Here is a 15,215-nt window from a genome sequence, read left to right on the forward strand (position 1 = left end):
TTCAAGCAGGGGGGCAGGCACCCCATGTGCCCCCCCACAACCTCTGATACTTAAATATACCAACTCCAAGATCACACTGCAGTGCAGTGAAGTGAAATCTTCCCTTACAGAGATTTCCGTTAAAACATTTGATGTTTCAAAACTTCAATGATATGGTGCCTACCATATCAGTTTCGAAGTTTTGAAATGTTGATAAGCCAATACAGACCCTATTTCTAAAGCCAGTGGCAGTTTTTATTAGAAATACTCAGCATCAACTTTGGATGATGCTGCATCATTTCTAGAAACCTCTGTAATGCATGTCGGCCTTCTGGATCTGGCCTTGATATGGTTTCTCTGACTTTTTCCATATCAGGTTTCAGTCTTTTTGATGTTAGACTACAGCCATGCATTATGGAGTTATCAGTCTTATTTTGCTTTCTCTCATTTAAAATGAAATGATCCAAAGTTAATCCATTTATTGGCTGTCAAGGTTTCTTGTCATTCTCTTCTTGCATCTTTCCCCACACTAATGGGCAATCATTCATGGTTACAACACCTTCCAAATCTTCTGTTACCTATGCAGCAGATATTTTAGTCATTCATTCATTAATTTATTCATTCATTTTTTTTGCATTTATGTTTATGTCACTAGGATATTCATCTGGGCTGAGGTCTGTTTTCAGTGCAGGCATCTAGTACTATAAATCTCTGATGCTAATTAAATATCAATAAGAAAGCTTAAGAGTTAAAACTTCCTTGTGGTGTATTCCATGTATATAATTTGGAGCCTTCTCCATCAAACTTGGTTCTGAGAACCATGGTTTGCAACTGTTAGAAGAAAGAAAGTACAGTTGCGTAAGCTGAACTTAAAATAACAGTAGATGCTTGAGTGATCACAGCTGCAGTAGCCTTAGCTACATGGGTTATATCCTTCCAAGGATATAACACTTGGCAAGGATGCAAAGCTTCAGGGCACCTTCCACATGCCCCAACTATCAAGAAGTTTGAACCAAGATGATTAAAAGACAAGTTTGGGCACAAAGCCCTTCAGAGATTTCTTGCTGGCAGACTGAGACTGAGCCCTGAAAGGACAAGGCTAGGAGTAACAAAAAATAGATGTCCATACCTCTGCATAAAAAACACATGAAAAAACAAGGAGGATGGAGGGAGGGAGTGGCTACTGCACCAATGATCATTTGGACATCTATTACTGATCACTGCTGCAATAGCCTTAGCAATATGAGTAAATTACCATAGCTAATTATATTTGGGAGTGGTAGGAGAAGGGTCCAGGAGCCCTTGGAGAATGGTCCTAACAAAACATGATGTAGACCTAGAGAGTGGGCCTTGACTCTGCCTGGAATAGGTTTGTCATGGTGAGTACAACAAAAGGTAATAGGCTTAAACAACCATTTGGAAATAGTCTGTTTTGACACCAGTTGTCTCTTCTTCTTACATTCACAAGAAATGAACAAACTGATCCAATGATCTAAAAGGGTTAGCTCTGTCAGAATAGTACCTGAGTTGTCTGTGGACATCCAAGATATGGAGTATCCTTTCTCTCTCATTGTTAGGTTCAGGAAAGAAAACCGGGAGATTGATAGTTTGTCTTAAAGTAAACTCCAATACCACTTTAGGCATAAAAGAAGGATTAGTTCTCAAAAAAACCCTGTCCTTGTGAGAAATGAGGTAAGGTTAGCTCACCAAAAGAGCTTGCAACTCAGGTACCCTTCTTGCAGTGTCCCATGCGATCAATAAAACCATTCTCATGTTAAGAACCTCAAGTCAGCCAGATTAGGGTTAGTCTGTCTAACGCTAAAGTAAGATATCAAGGATGAGCCACCAGTTTATTTGGAGGCCTTTTATGCTAAACCTCTTTCAACAACATTTTGACAAGTGATTGCCTTGAAAAAAAGAGGATCCATGGGCAGACATGCTGAAATGGCTGATAAATGAACGTTGTTAGAGGAATAAGAAAGACTCTAGGACAATAAACTAATGCAAATATTGTAAAACTAAAGAACAACTAGCTCTGAATGGTTGTTAGTTATGTTGCTGGCACCAACTAGAAACCTTTTTCCATTTGCTACTGTATGATTTTCTAGTAGCAGTCTTTGTTGCCTCCATTAGTACCTGCTGCACATCCACAGAAAGCAGGTGCATAAAAAGAATTAAGACCCTATCATCCAGGTAGCCAAATGAAGAAGATTGATGTAGGGGTGTGCCAAGCATCCCTTTTCTGTGTGAGCAGATCCATTCTGTGAGGAAGCTTGTAATAACTGCAAGTGGCCATTTCCAAAAGAAGGGAGAATTATGGTTGCCTGGGCCAGAAGGGAGTCACTACAATGGTCTTTGGGAATTAGTTCTGAATCTTCAGAAATACCCTGGATATTAGTAGAAAAGGTCGAAAGGCATACAGGAATATTCTTATCCAAAGAAAAGAAAATACATCTGTCTTCCAGGCCTTTTAACTTGGAATTCTAGACCATAATTTTTCCACTTGATTGTTCAGAAAAGAGGCAAAGAGGTCTAGTTTAGAAACTCCCTGTGGATTGATCAAATCACGGAAGACTCCCAGATCTACTTTCCTCTCATAAGGGTCTGCCCTGGTTCTGCACAGTTTATCTTCCACACATTTTTGCTCTGACAGAATATAGGATGCCTGTAGAGTGAGCTTGTGCTGTGAATCTATACACCAAGCTAACATGTAGTCTCCAAAGAGGGTATGACCTGCTTCTCTCTTTCCTGTTGATGCATCGCATCACTGTGGCATTGTCTGTAATCACTTGAATAGGTCCAGGGACCAAAGATGGTTCAGAGAATTGAGTGCCTTGATTAAGGCAAGCATCTCCTTGATATTTATGTGCTGAAACTGTTTTTGGTGCCCCACACCACCTGCACTTTTATCTCTCCTGAAATGCTCCCCAAGCCAAGTCTTAAGCACCTGTGGTGATTGACTGCTTTGGAGCAGGAAGGGAGAAGGGAACTGGTTTAATGATATCTGTTGTCTCAGTCACGTGATTTCTCTTCTGACAAACTCCAGTACTGGGATCTGAAATGTAAAAGGGTGCTGATGATGGGACCAAATAGATTTTGGATACTTCTTTATCTTTCTAGTTTGGAGTCTTGCCAGGGGTGTCATGCAAATCATGGATGCCATGAAACCCAACATCTTGACTGAAGTGTGTGTGGAAAAACTTAGATCTAAATAAAGATCTATTTTTTTTTCCTTGTGGAAGAAAATTTCTTTGAACTAAGGTGTTTAGTTGACATTCCGGGAATATAATCCTGTGTGAGGGAGTCAAGAAAGACTTTTGAATGTTATATTGGAATCCCAGCTTGCACAAGACATCTCTCACCCAAGAGAGAGATTCCTGAAATTTTGAAAAAGACTCTGCAAAGATAAACATCAAGTCATCTAAATTCAGAAAAATGTGCATACCCTGTTACCTGCAATAAGCCATAAAAGGACCTAGACACTTTATGAACACTCTTGGTGCAGTGAACAGTCTAAAGGGTAAGGCAGAGAATTGATAATGTGATCCAGACACACAACACTTTAAGAAATTCATGGTCTGGATGAATAAGAATGTAATGATTATCATCTTTTAAGTCTAGTCTTACCAGGAAACTTGAAAGAGGAAGAGGAAATAGGCAGTGAAATGACATCATTTTGAATTTGTGCACTAAGACAAACAGGTTTAGGAAAGAAATCACCAGAACTGGTCTCCAAGTGTTTTCTTTCTTTGGGACGAGGAACATCCTTGAGTAAAACTCCTTTCCCACCTGGGAAGAAATAACTGGTTATAACACTGCTTGTGACAGCATATGATGAAGAACAAATTGAAACAAAACGGTCTGATCTGCAAGAGCCCATCTGTAACCCCGATGAATGATTTTCAGAAGCCATTTGTCTGAAACAGTCTGTTGTCAAAAAGAAAAATGAAGATTCAGACTTTCAAGAGCAGAAAGAAGGCCAGGGTTGGAATGGCTCACAATGTCTCTTGAATAGTCATTCAGACTTGTGGATTATCCTTGGTCTTTGGAGTTTTGACACTTCTTTTTGGAACCTCCTTGCCACTTCTTAAACATCTCTTTACCTAAGTTCTTTTGAGATTGTTTATTCTGTTTTTTTTTTTTTTTTTTTTTGTTTTTTGCCAAAAATGAGGAGACTGAAAATCCCTTGGCAATTTGAAAAGGGAGGGCTTAAAATCTTATAGATTCCCTGGATCAGCTTGCCCCTTTCATCACACTTTTTGATCACCTCAGCAGCAGAGAGGCCAAACACTAAATCTCTAAGGGAGAATTAAAATGTCATTTTTAACATCATCTGGAAGGTTCTCAGAATGCAACTAAGCAAACCTCCTTAAAGCTGTACCAGTGGCCATAGCCTTTGAAGACGTATCAACAGAGTCATATACATACTTCAAACAATGAGTAGTGACCTGTGCAATAGGAGAAGGTAAGTTGTTTAAATATTTTTCTTCACAAGAAGAAATTGCAGATAAAGCATTCCTCATACTTTCACAATATGTTAGAATAAACTTCTGACATTTAAAGTTCCAGAAGTATACACTTATTTCCATACCTATCAATAATTTTCCCATCCTTATTAGAAAGAGTAGGATTGGAATTAACTAAGTGCTTAGCAGCAGATGAGTGAACTAAGGCTATAGCTCTTGGGTTAGCTTTGGGAATAGTATATATGTAAATATCTAAAAGACTGAGGAACGTAATATATCCTATCTGCTTTTTTAGGGATAGCTGGCTGACTACCAGGAAAACTGCAGGCAGTAAGACCCACATCCTCTAAAGCAGACAGGACATGAGGAACAGGTTAAGTTCTGACAAATCCTTATGTAACAACTCATAGTAGCTTTTGAGGGACTGAGAAACCTCAGTGTTCTCCCACTGAAACACTTGGACATTCTAGCAAAAGTCTGAGAGAGAGAAAGAATATAACCTACATAGCTAAGGCTACTGCAGCAGTGATCAATATGATCATTTTAAAGTATGGGACTTTAAGTCCAATAGATATTAATGTGCAATGTAATTGGAAAGTTTTTTAGCTTAATTGAGAGCAGTTATGTAAGTAATGTAAATTGATTGTGCTCTAAATGCTTGGGTGTTTCTTGTGCTTTTTTATGCTCCTTTGAAGGCTCCAAGCTGAGGCGCTAGAGATTTTATTACATTTTCTACATTAGATCCCGGTTGTGTCGTTATTCTAATCAATATGCAAAACATCTGATCATAGAGCATTGTAGAAATCACTTCTTTAAATGCAAGCAGTAAATAATGCTATCTTTTAAATAACTTATGCAGATCATGTTAAAAAATAAAAAAATAAATACAAACCTTGTCTTGCTTTATAGCCATAACTGTACTACTGTCTCATTTTCCCTAGCTACATTATAATGACAGTTAAGCTTTTCATTCCATACTTACTCTGTTCTACTCCTGAGATCTACTGGTTCATTTCAGGAACTTGTCTCACTATCGTTGGTATCACATCAGAATTTACTTATATGCAATGTTCTCCTGACAAACTTACAAACTTGTAATGCAGTCAGTAATCATGCAGGGTGTCACTGCTAAGGCTCAATACAATATCTGAGGGATTTCTGTCACTATGTGACAGTGCTTATGAACATTCATTTCCTGCTTTAATGTTAAGAACTTATTTTACTATTCCTAGATCCTCACAAGTCAGATGTCTCCCCAAAAATTAAGATAATTTATTTCCTTAAGTGACATGATTTAAAACAGGATTTTGCTTTTCTTATTTTTATATTCATCTGTTAATAACTTTTGCACAGTGGAAGCATTAGGTGCACTGACTATGTTAACAGTGTTTACACTGCCAGAGCCCATAACTACAGTGGGGCAAATAGGGTGTATGTCCTGGGTGCATGTTGTTAGTGGCTATGATCCACATTTGCAGATACAGGCCATATTCTGAATGAGTTGCTGTCAGTGTAAGTCTGACCCAGTTTGGAAAGACGTGCTCTCATTGTAAGTGACTTACTTTGTTGTAAGGCCTATCTATAAACAGGCTTACTGCGGAGACCAGATTTCAAAACACCTGCTCTCAAGTGGTCACTTATACTGCGAGCAAGTCTTTTGGAATTGGGGCCATGATGTGAGTCGAATACTAGCATTCATTTAAGAAGCCACAGATGATATTGTGGCTTTTTTTTAAATTAATTTTTAGCAGCAAAGAGCTTATGCAATCTCCTTGCTATAGTTATGAACAGTCCATACTATGTTGTATCATTTGATTTAATATGTTTTGCAAGGAGGATGGCACGAGCCTTCTTTTTTGTCTGTATTCAACTTCGGGAAAGAACTTTTTTCTTTTTTCTTTTTGGTAGTAAAGTTTTTGATGCCTTTTAGTCACCTGCTTAAGGGACAGGGCTTTGAGGTGGTCTGTGTTATTTTATAATTTAGGCTTGTTATTTATTTATTTGTTTGTTTGTTTATTTATTTGTTTATTTATTTATTTTTTAGTGAGGGAGCACTGCAGTTACTTCAGCCGTGACAAGTTTTTGGACAGGTGGATACAGAAAGGGACATTATACTCTTTGATCAGCTTAATGAGTCCTGAGTAGAGAGAAACAATTATGTCTTTAAATCTGGATGTCAAACTCTTTGGTAAATGCTGTATAATGTAAAAGTACGTCCATACAATAGTAGATATGTGATGATCAAAGGACATTTTATTGTCAACATAGGTTTCCAGATCTGGAAGGATCATTTTCTTTTTTTTTTTCTTTTTTTTTTAAGGGGGGCTGCTGTCAATGTGATATTTACAAAGGAGGTCATGCTTGCTGAAGGATATGATTATACATTTCTTGACATTTAGTTTCTGTCCTTGTTTTTTGAACCAACTGTTTGTGTAGGACAGACTCTCTTGCAGGATCATAGTGTCCTCCAGAGAGTTTATGATGTAACTAGTTTTGCAGTCATCTGAAAAATGGGCCAGCCACACTTGCCTAACATTAGCTTTGACCAATTGGAATTAAATGCCAAAGAGAAGTAGTCCAAGGACTGACCTTGATGCACTCCACTAATAATAGGTCTTTTGGAAGAGGTACAGCCACACACCCTTACTTTTTCTGCCTTGTTTGTGAGGCAGTTTGCTATCCAGTGAGTTACATAGGTATTAACATTTAACTGAGAGACTTTATCTATGATGCCTGAGACTGTAATGGCATCAAACACCTTTGCAAGGTTCAGATAGGCAGCATGCACTGATTTGCCTTCATCCATTGCCTCAGAGAGTTTTTCAAATAAGTCAGTGAGGTAAACTAGGTTCCTGATGAATGTGAACTGAGTGGAGATTATATAGGATGACTATCTTCCTATTTATTAATTACATAAAGATAATTTCCATTACCTTACAAATGAGGCTAGTCAGGCTTATAGGTCTATAATTACTTGGGCCTTTTGAATCCCACCTTTGTGACAAGAAGTGAGCTTCTACCCTACATTCATCTGGTACAAAGACTTTGTTGAAGCTAATGTGGAATAGCCTCTGTGGGGGGTGGGGGGATTAAAACTTCATGTTTCAGGCTAGCAATAAGGCAGTCTTGATTCAGATCCCTCACATGTCACTATTTTAGAGGAATGTTCCCAGTCTTAGGTCTGATTTACCCCTGCGAAGGATGACCCTATTTTTGGTGGTATGTCCATCTTTTCAGGCTTGATGTACCCCATCACACAATTTTCTGAATCCTCTTCATCATGTGTGATTTTTTGAAGCTGTCTCGTACACAGAGAACTACATTAGATGGAAACAATAATTTAATGAAATGATTACATTTTCTCTTTGATAATGTGATTATATTTTGTCATAATTGTTATTGTAGTATGTTCTATAAATGTGCTTCTGAGTAGTACCTCATGTTTCTACTGGAAGCGTGTTGAGCTATGTGCTAGCTGGTATTTAAATTTAGCGCTGATTAGATGCCCAGATTGTTAGCAGTACATCCCTACTTTTCAAGGGCTTTTAGTACTGTTTTCAATGTCTGCATGTTGAGAGGTACGAGCTTTGCGTGTTATCTGGCCCCACAGACATAATAGTCTTAGCTTTAGATAGTGCCTTGAGAACTTGTTCTTGAGAGATAAGAGAAGGAGGGTAGGGTATATGTGGGTGTTTGATATGCAAATATTTGAGGGAAGAAGGGGTAAATTGGACCTAATTTGTCCACTAGTAGATTGGCTATGCCTTCTGGGTCTGAGTATGGATTATCGTTTGCTATTAGCTGTGTGCACTGCTGGACATTGCTTCTGAGATTTATAACATGGTTAAAGAATGCTTTTTCTACTTATCTTTCATCTGGGTAGCTATTTTATATTGTATCTGATTTTGGTTGATTTGATTATGATTCAGCATTCCTTACATAAGTTAACAGGACTGTTTTTGTCTTTCTAAGAGTTAGATTTATTTTTACGTGCAGTGAATTATTTCTTTTATTATAAAGCCTACTATTAGGGTTCATACACCAGGGTTATTTTTTTTATTTTGAATCATATTTATTTCTGAAGGTGAAAGATGCATCTGTGCAACTGTTTACATGTGTATTGAACTTGGTAGTAAAAAATTCTGCATAAGTAGTAGGATTATCAAGATGGAATGGGTTTTTAATTAAATCAAGTTATCACCCAGCTCAGTTTTAGTAGATCTGTTTAGTCTCTGAATACTGAGGTATTTTAGAGTGCATGTAGCTTCAGTCTTAAGGTGAGTATGACTGATTGTGGCCCAATTTGACCAGCAAGGAGGTTACAGTAGGCAAGGAGTAGAGCTGTGCCATACTGGTAAGGACCAAGTCCAGGATTTTATCTCCCCCAGTATGGGTGTGGACTAACTGGCTCTAGTGAGTTTGTATTTATGCCCAGAAATTGCTGGACATACATGTTTGAGGATGCATAAGCCTCCCACTTGATGGTGGGATAGTTGAAATCATCTAAGGGAATGATGCTTGGTTTAATGTACAGGGACTCCATACTGGTAAGGTGGGAGGCATGAGTGAGTGAAACATAGAGGGAGTCCTGTAGTTAGCTATTATGTGGCAAGAGGATTTGCTTATAGTAAGTTGGATGTGGAAGAGTTTTAAGTCCTTCTGCTGTCTAATGAGCTGGGAGGTGAAATATTGTTTAGAAATATAGCGTCACCAAAAAACAAAAAATGCCAGCACCTTGGAGAGTCAAACAACAAAGTTTATTTTAAACTTCAAAAAGCTGGTGATTAGACCGGTTTCAGCTAAAAGCTTTCCTCAGTAATACTTCAATGAATTTACAAGAGGCCCTTATATAGCTGTGGAATTTTTTTTTTTTTATAAAATTTGTGACATCATTTCCTGTAATTAATGAAGTATATGTTGTAATAGTGAATTGTCACAAAAAAACATGGTAAAATAATAATCAGCCCATATGCTGGTATACCAAGATGAGACAAAACTCCTGTATGGAAAAAATTATTGAATTAAGAAAACAAAAGAATAGAAAATGTAATGTTATACAATAAGAATAAAATTACTTACTGCAAACTTATAATTTATCATTTAGTCCTGGGGGAAAAAGTCCCCCTAGTTTAATAATCCACCTTCTTTCCTTTGTATTAAGAATGTCATGCCATCCTGATTTAAAGGTACGATCCCCACAATGCGATCAATGATAGTAAAAGTGACTCCTGCATTTAAATGTTCGGTTCAGTCTTTATACAGTGCATTGGTCATTCTGTGGTTTCTGATGTCCCCAAGTGCTCCGAAATTCTAATGCGGAACTGCCTGGATGTCTGGCCGATGTAAAATGCCTGGCATGTGCAGGTGGCTAGATAAATTATCCAGTCAGAACTACAATTTCGAAGAAGTTGATGTCATATACCTGACTCGTGTTTTGCTGGTAAAGCTCATAGTTTTGAAAATGTAATTGCAAAAGCTGCAATGGCCACAGGGAAGTTCCCAATCAACTTGTCCCCAGTAAGTGTCCTTTGTGTAAATTTGTCCTGCTTGATTTTGGATGTTTTTTTGTAATGGGAAAAGTGGCTGCAAAGGGATTTCCCCTTTCTATAGGAGAAGTAACAACGTTCTCCTAAGTAATTTTCTAAGAGGGGGTGCGAGTTGAGTATATTCCAGTGGTTATTGACAATGTTGATAAGATTTTTGCTGTTACGCCATAAGTAGTGACCAATCTGCATACATCGGAATCATCTTTAGCCTTTCCTTCTTATATTCCAATAAGGATTCTCTAGGTATGGAATTACAGGTATACACTGCTGAGTTTATGATTTCTGGTGAGTATCCTCTGGACAAAAATCTGTTGGTTAGGTCTTCTTGATATGTGATAAGATCTTCATGTGAGGAACATATTCTTCTTATTCTCATAAATTGAGATTTTGGAATGTTTTTTGTAATATGTTTTGGATGGAAACTTTTGGCATGTAGGAGAGTATTATACTGGGGAAATTTTCTATGTATAGATGTTGATAATGTGTTGTCCATCTGTCTTTGAGATGGACATCCAAAAATTAATCTCATTGAGATGATGTTCTTCCGTAAATTCAATCCCCAAATATTGCCATTAAGGTATTCCAAAATTCAATTAGATATTCCTGTCCTCCTTTCCAAACCATCCAACAGTCGTCCAGGTATCTCCTCCAAATGTCGATTTCTGGTAAATATATATTGTGCATGTGGTCATATATAATGGTTTCCTCTATGTATCCCATAAACAAATCCGCATATATGGGCGCGAAGGAGGCTCCCATGGCTGTTCCCTGTAATTGCCAGTAGCAATTCTGTTGGAAATAGAATACATTTTTGGTCAAGATGTGTTCCGCCATGCATAATATTAGTGTATTCATTCCTGGAGGGTATAAATCAGCTTTTTGTAGCCAAAATTCCAATGCCATCAGGCCAGCCCAATGAGGGATGCTGGTATATAAAGAAGAAACGTCCAAAGTGCACATGAGCCAATCCGAATCCAACTGTGTGTCGGTGATTATATTCAGAAATTCGGTGGTGTCCTGTATTCTGGCACGAATAAATTTCAGCAATGGTTTCAGCTTTTCGGTGAGAAAGGCTGAAAGGGGTTCCGTTAGTGAGCCAATGCCCGATACAATTGGTCTGCCCGGTGGTTGTTCCAAAGATTTATGAATCTTGGGTAGAAGGTATAGATATTGTTTGGCAGGATCTTTAACTGTAAGATGTTTCTTAGTCTTTTCTGAAATAATACCATTTTCTACTGCCTCTTCCAGAAATACCATGATTTCATTTTTAAATCCAGATGTTGGATCAATATCCATCTTCATATAGTGGTGGTGATTGGATAATTGTCTATTTGCTTCATACAAATAGTAATCATTGTCCATAACCACAACCGCACTTATCTGCTGGAATGATTACAATATCTTGGTTGTTTTTGAGTTGTGTGAGAGCAAGCTGTTCCTGTTTGGAAATGTTATTATGCATAATGTCTGGAGAGCTGTAATGGAAATGTAAATCTTTGAGAACAGCCTGTTGAAACACTGAGACATACTTGTCCATTGGGGGTGTGAAAGTGGATTTATGAAATTTAAATTCAGTTGATCTTTGAGTGTCTGTATGTTGATCCTGCTGCTGATAAATATTTTTAGATTAATCTTTCTACAAAATCTAAAATGTCAGATACAAAAGTGCTCTCATCAATAAAGAAACCTGGGATAAAACCGAGTCCTTTATTCAAAAGTGCTTGTTGTTCCTCAGTTAAAACATGTTTGGAAATATTGTGTACATTTGTATAGTATTGATTTATTTTATCACTGTCATGAAAAGTTCTTCCAGACTTGTAACCCCTGTGTTTTCTTCCGGCTCTATGTTTCTTACCCTAAAGGGTGTGGTGATGTTCTACCCCTTTTGGCATTTGGAGAGTCCCCAACTGTGGAGATGTCTGTATCTGTAGTGGAAGATTCCTCCCCAGATGTGATATAATTTGAGCCCGTTTTCTTAAGAATAGATCTAGGTCTTTTCTTTCGATTAGAAGGCACATGTCTAGTGCCTTGGGCAAACCTGACACCCTTCTGTGATTCGAATTGTCTACCCTTAAGGTAGTCCTCTTTGTCACGAGAAAACTTGTGAAGTTTCCTACTTTTTAGACTATTCTCCAAAGTGGAGACCTCCTTGGCCAACTTGTTTAGACAATCCTGAAAAGTATTGGTCCCTTCATGATGTTTAAGTGAGTGGCAAGTTTTTCCACCTGCTCAATATTGTTTTTGATAGTTCTCTCATAATAGGCTGAGAGTATATTAACCCTGGCCATCGCTTCTTGTTGTGCTTTCTGCCACTCTTTCATTAAAGTCTCATCTGGATTGGCCACTAATGGCTGTATCTTGCATCTTAAACCCCGTGGGGTTATGTTTTGTATTTGGTATGCTTTAAAAAGCTTATGATGCCAGATATTGGTTCTTAGGGCCTTGATTTGTTTTCCAAGTATGTGAAAGGAATTCTCGCAACCGTCAACTGGATCTGCCCTATCTGAATCAATTGTATCATTTTGGTCAATTCCAATCCCAAAAATTTTTAGGTCGTCCTTATCGGAACATAGGCCTAATAATAATTTTTCAAGATCCATGACAATAAGTTGCACTAGTTGGTTCACTCTAGACTGAAAATATATAGTCAGATATAAATCCCAGTGATTGTTGTAACAAGCCAGCCAAGGAGGTATTAAATTGCTGACGAATCCAAGCCAATTTGAATCCAGAGGGGCACAGATTTTAATGGTGGGGGGTTAGTCTGGTTATTATAGAAAAATCTTTTATTTGAAAAAAATATATAGAAAAAATATATATAAAAAAATATTGACAAATGGTAATCAAGTATACTCAACTTTACAATTGCCAAATGGATCTAAATGTTTAGCAAGGATGACTATTGACAATGATTAGCACTGAATATGATATTTGTTAATATAGATGGAAGTCCATAGAGATCTCTGTATCTAAGATGATCTTTATTGGACTAAAATAAAAAATTTAAAAAATTTTTTTGTATATTCTGGATTGTGTATATGTATCAGTGAACCTACCCAGGATATGTCCGTACCACCTATATTCCTGTTGGAATATTCAGCATAGATCCAAATCAATGTAAAATTTAACCTGCTATCTAATCAAGCCTAGTGTATAGCTAAAGGTCAACATAAAGTGTGTATATATTATAGATGCTTACTAATAATGATGTCCTAAAGACTGGAAAATCCACCAATTGGGTCCATATAATTAGTATAAGTTTGTAGAAACAAATATCTAGTCCACCCTAATGTAATCAAGCCTGGTGTATAGCTAAAGGTCAACACAAAATGTGTGTGTATTATAGATGGTTGTTGATAATAGTGTCCTAAAGACTGAAAAATCCACCAATTGGGTCCATATAATTAGTATAAGTTTGTAGAAACAAAAATCTGGTCCACCCTAATGTAGTTTCCACATGGTTGGAAAAGTTAGGACATGGTTAGCCCAAGTATCCAATATTCAAATGGACACAAGGATGCCCTGTAGGGAAAAATGCACTTATTTAGTGAAATCCACACTTGAATCCACAGTGTATGTAATTATGTAGTTGGACCTTGTTAATACAACCCACTATGTATTCAAAAAGTAGAAATATATGAGTAAAAATATATATGAGCTAATAGGCCCCAACAAATATAATACCCAATGGTATTGTGTTGAGGTTAAAATTAAGTCCAATGTCGTCAAAGAATAGTCAGAGCCCTATATCCTTGAAAAAGGGTGTGCCATAAATGAAGATCTAGTGGTTTTGCGTTGTCCCTAAGCCAACCAAATATATATTCAACAGATACATATAGGTTCCCAATGGTATTCAAAATTCCAGGGAGAAATAATCACAACCTAGAATGCAGCAGTGCTGGTAACCACATGTGTTCTTGTTATCTTGTTAGTAAATGGCAACCTTACCCTTGTAAAGCGTATTTAAATATGGCCTAGTTATGAAAAAACACACAATAATGATATTAGTTATAAGGCAGCATGCCCTGATAAATCCTTCTAGCGTGTTCAAAATGGCGCCTTATGAATAGCGTATTTTGTAAATTCAGTTGGTGCCTACCCTGTTTGAAAATAACCTTCTTGTAAAAACACAGTGATTATATTAGTTATATGGCTGCATGCCCTAATAAATCATTCTAGCATGATCAAAATGGCGCTCAGTGAATGGTATATTTAGTAAATTGAATAGGTTTATAGTTCTACTATATTAAAAACCATCCATTTGTTGTTAACTTAATCACAAAGCCATTCACGATGTTAACACTCCCAACATTGAAACTAAATATTTCCCCACATAAACAACCCGTTGCGGATTTTCAAAATGACACACAGTGAAAAAACACATACACACTGCGCCAGTAAGAATCCGACAACCTATAAGACCCAAACATGAAACCATACAGTATTATATCTGCTTAAATGTGATAATACACAATGTTGACACTTCCTGGTTTAAAAATAGAAAACAAAAGTATGAGTTAGATCCATTAGGTACCAAACTTTCACAAAAATTGTCCCAATATATGAGATAGTGTCCCAAAGTCTAATCGCTAAGTCTGTTCACTTCCAAGTTAGATTTCTCCTTCGATTCAGCAGAAAAAAGTTCTTATTATTATGTCGAAATCATAATCAGCACTAATCCAAATGGCGAAATGTCCCATTTATTGTATAGTTGACCCAAACACGAGTGTTCCGCCAGGACAATGATCCTGTTTATAAAGTCAAGTCTCACTTACAAAAAATATATACACAGTACCTGCTTTGGTAGATTCTTGTATATGAGGAATAAGCATCCACTATGTCCCCCAATGTAGAGAAAATTCTTGCTCCTTATACTATATTGGCTGTACAAAAGACACAGAACTGCTCCTAAATGAACCAGTTGTTATCCGATGTAGAAAAAATATATATATATGGCGCCCAGTATAATTCCTGTCCCCAACGTGGTTAAGGAAATATCACCTATGAGCCAAAATATAGGAAAAGCAGTTCGAAAGGTGGTATGGTTTATCCGTACGACAATCTCCCTCAATATAGTAAAAATTCGACGCCGCGCCTGATATTGTATTGAATGTCCAGAACTAATATAATATGCCCTTAACGTAATTGGCCTAAATTCCAACTCGGAGACTACTCCTGAGAAACAAGTTGTTGCCCGATGTAAACAAAATGGCGTATGGTACAA

This window comes from Protopterus annectens, chromosome 4.part1, assembly GCF_019279795.1.
Source record: "Protopterus annectens isolate FY-2018-M chromosome 4.part1, PAN1.0, whole genome shotgun sequence".
Classification (NCBI taxonomy): Eukaryota; Metazoa; Chordata; order Ceratodontiformes; family Protopteridae; genus Protopterus; species Protopterus annectens.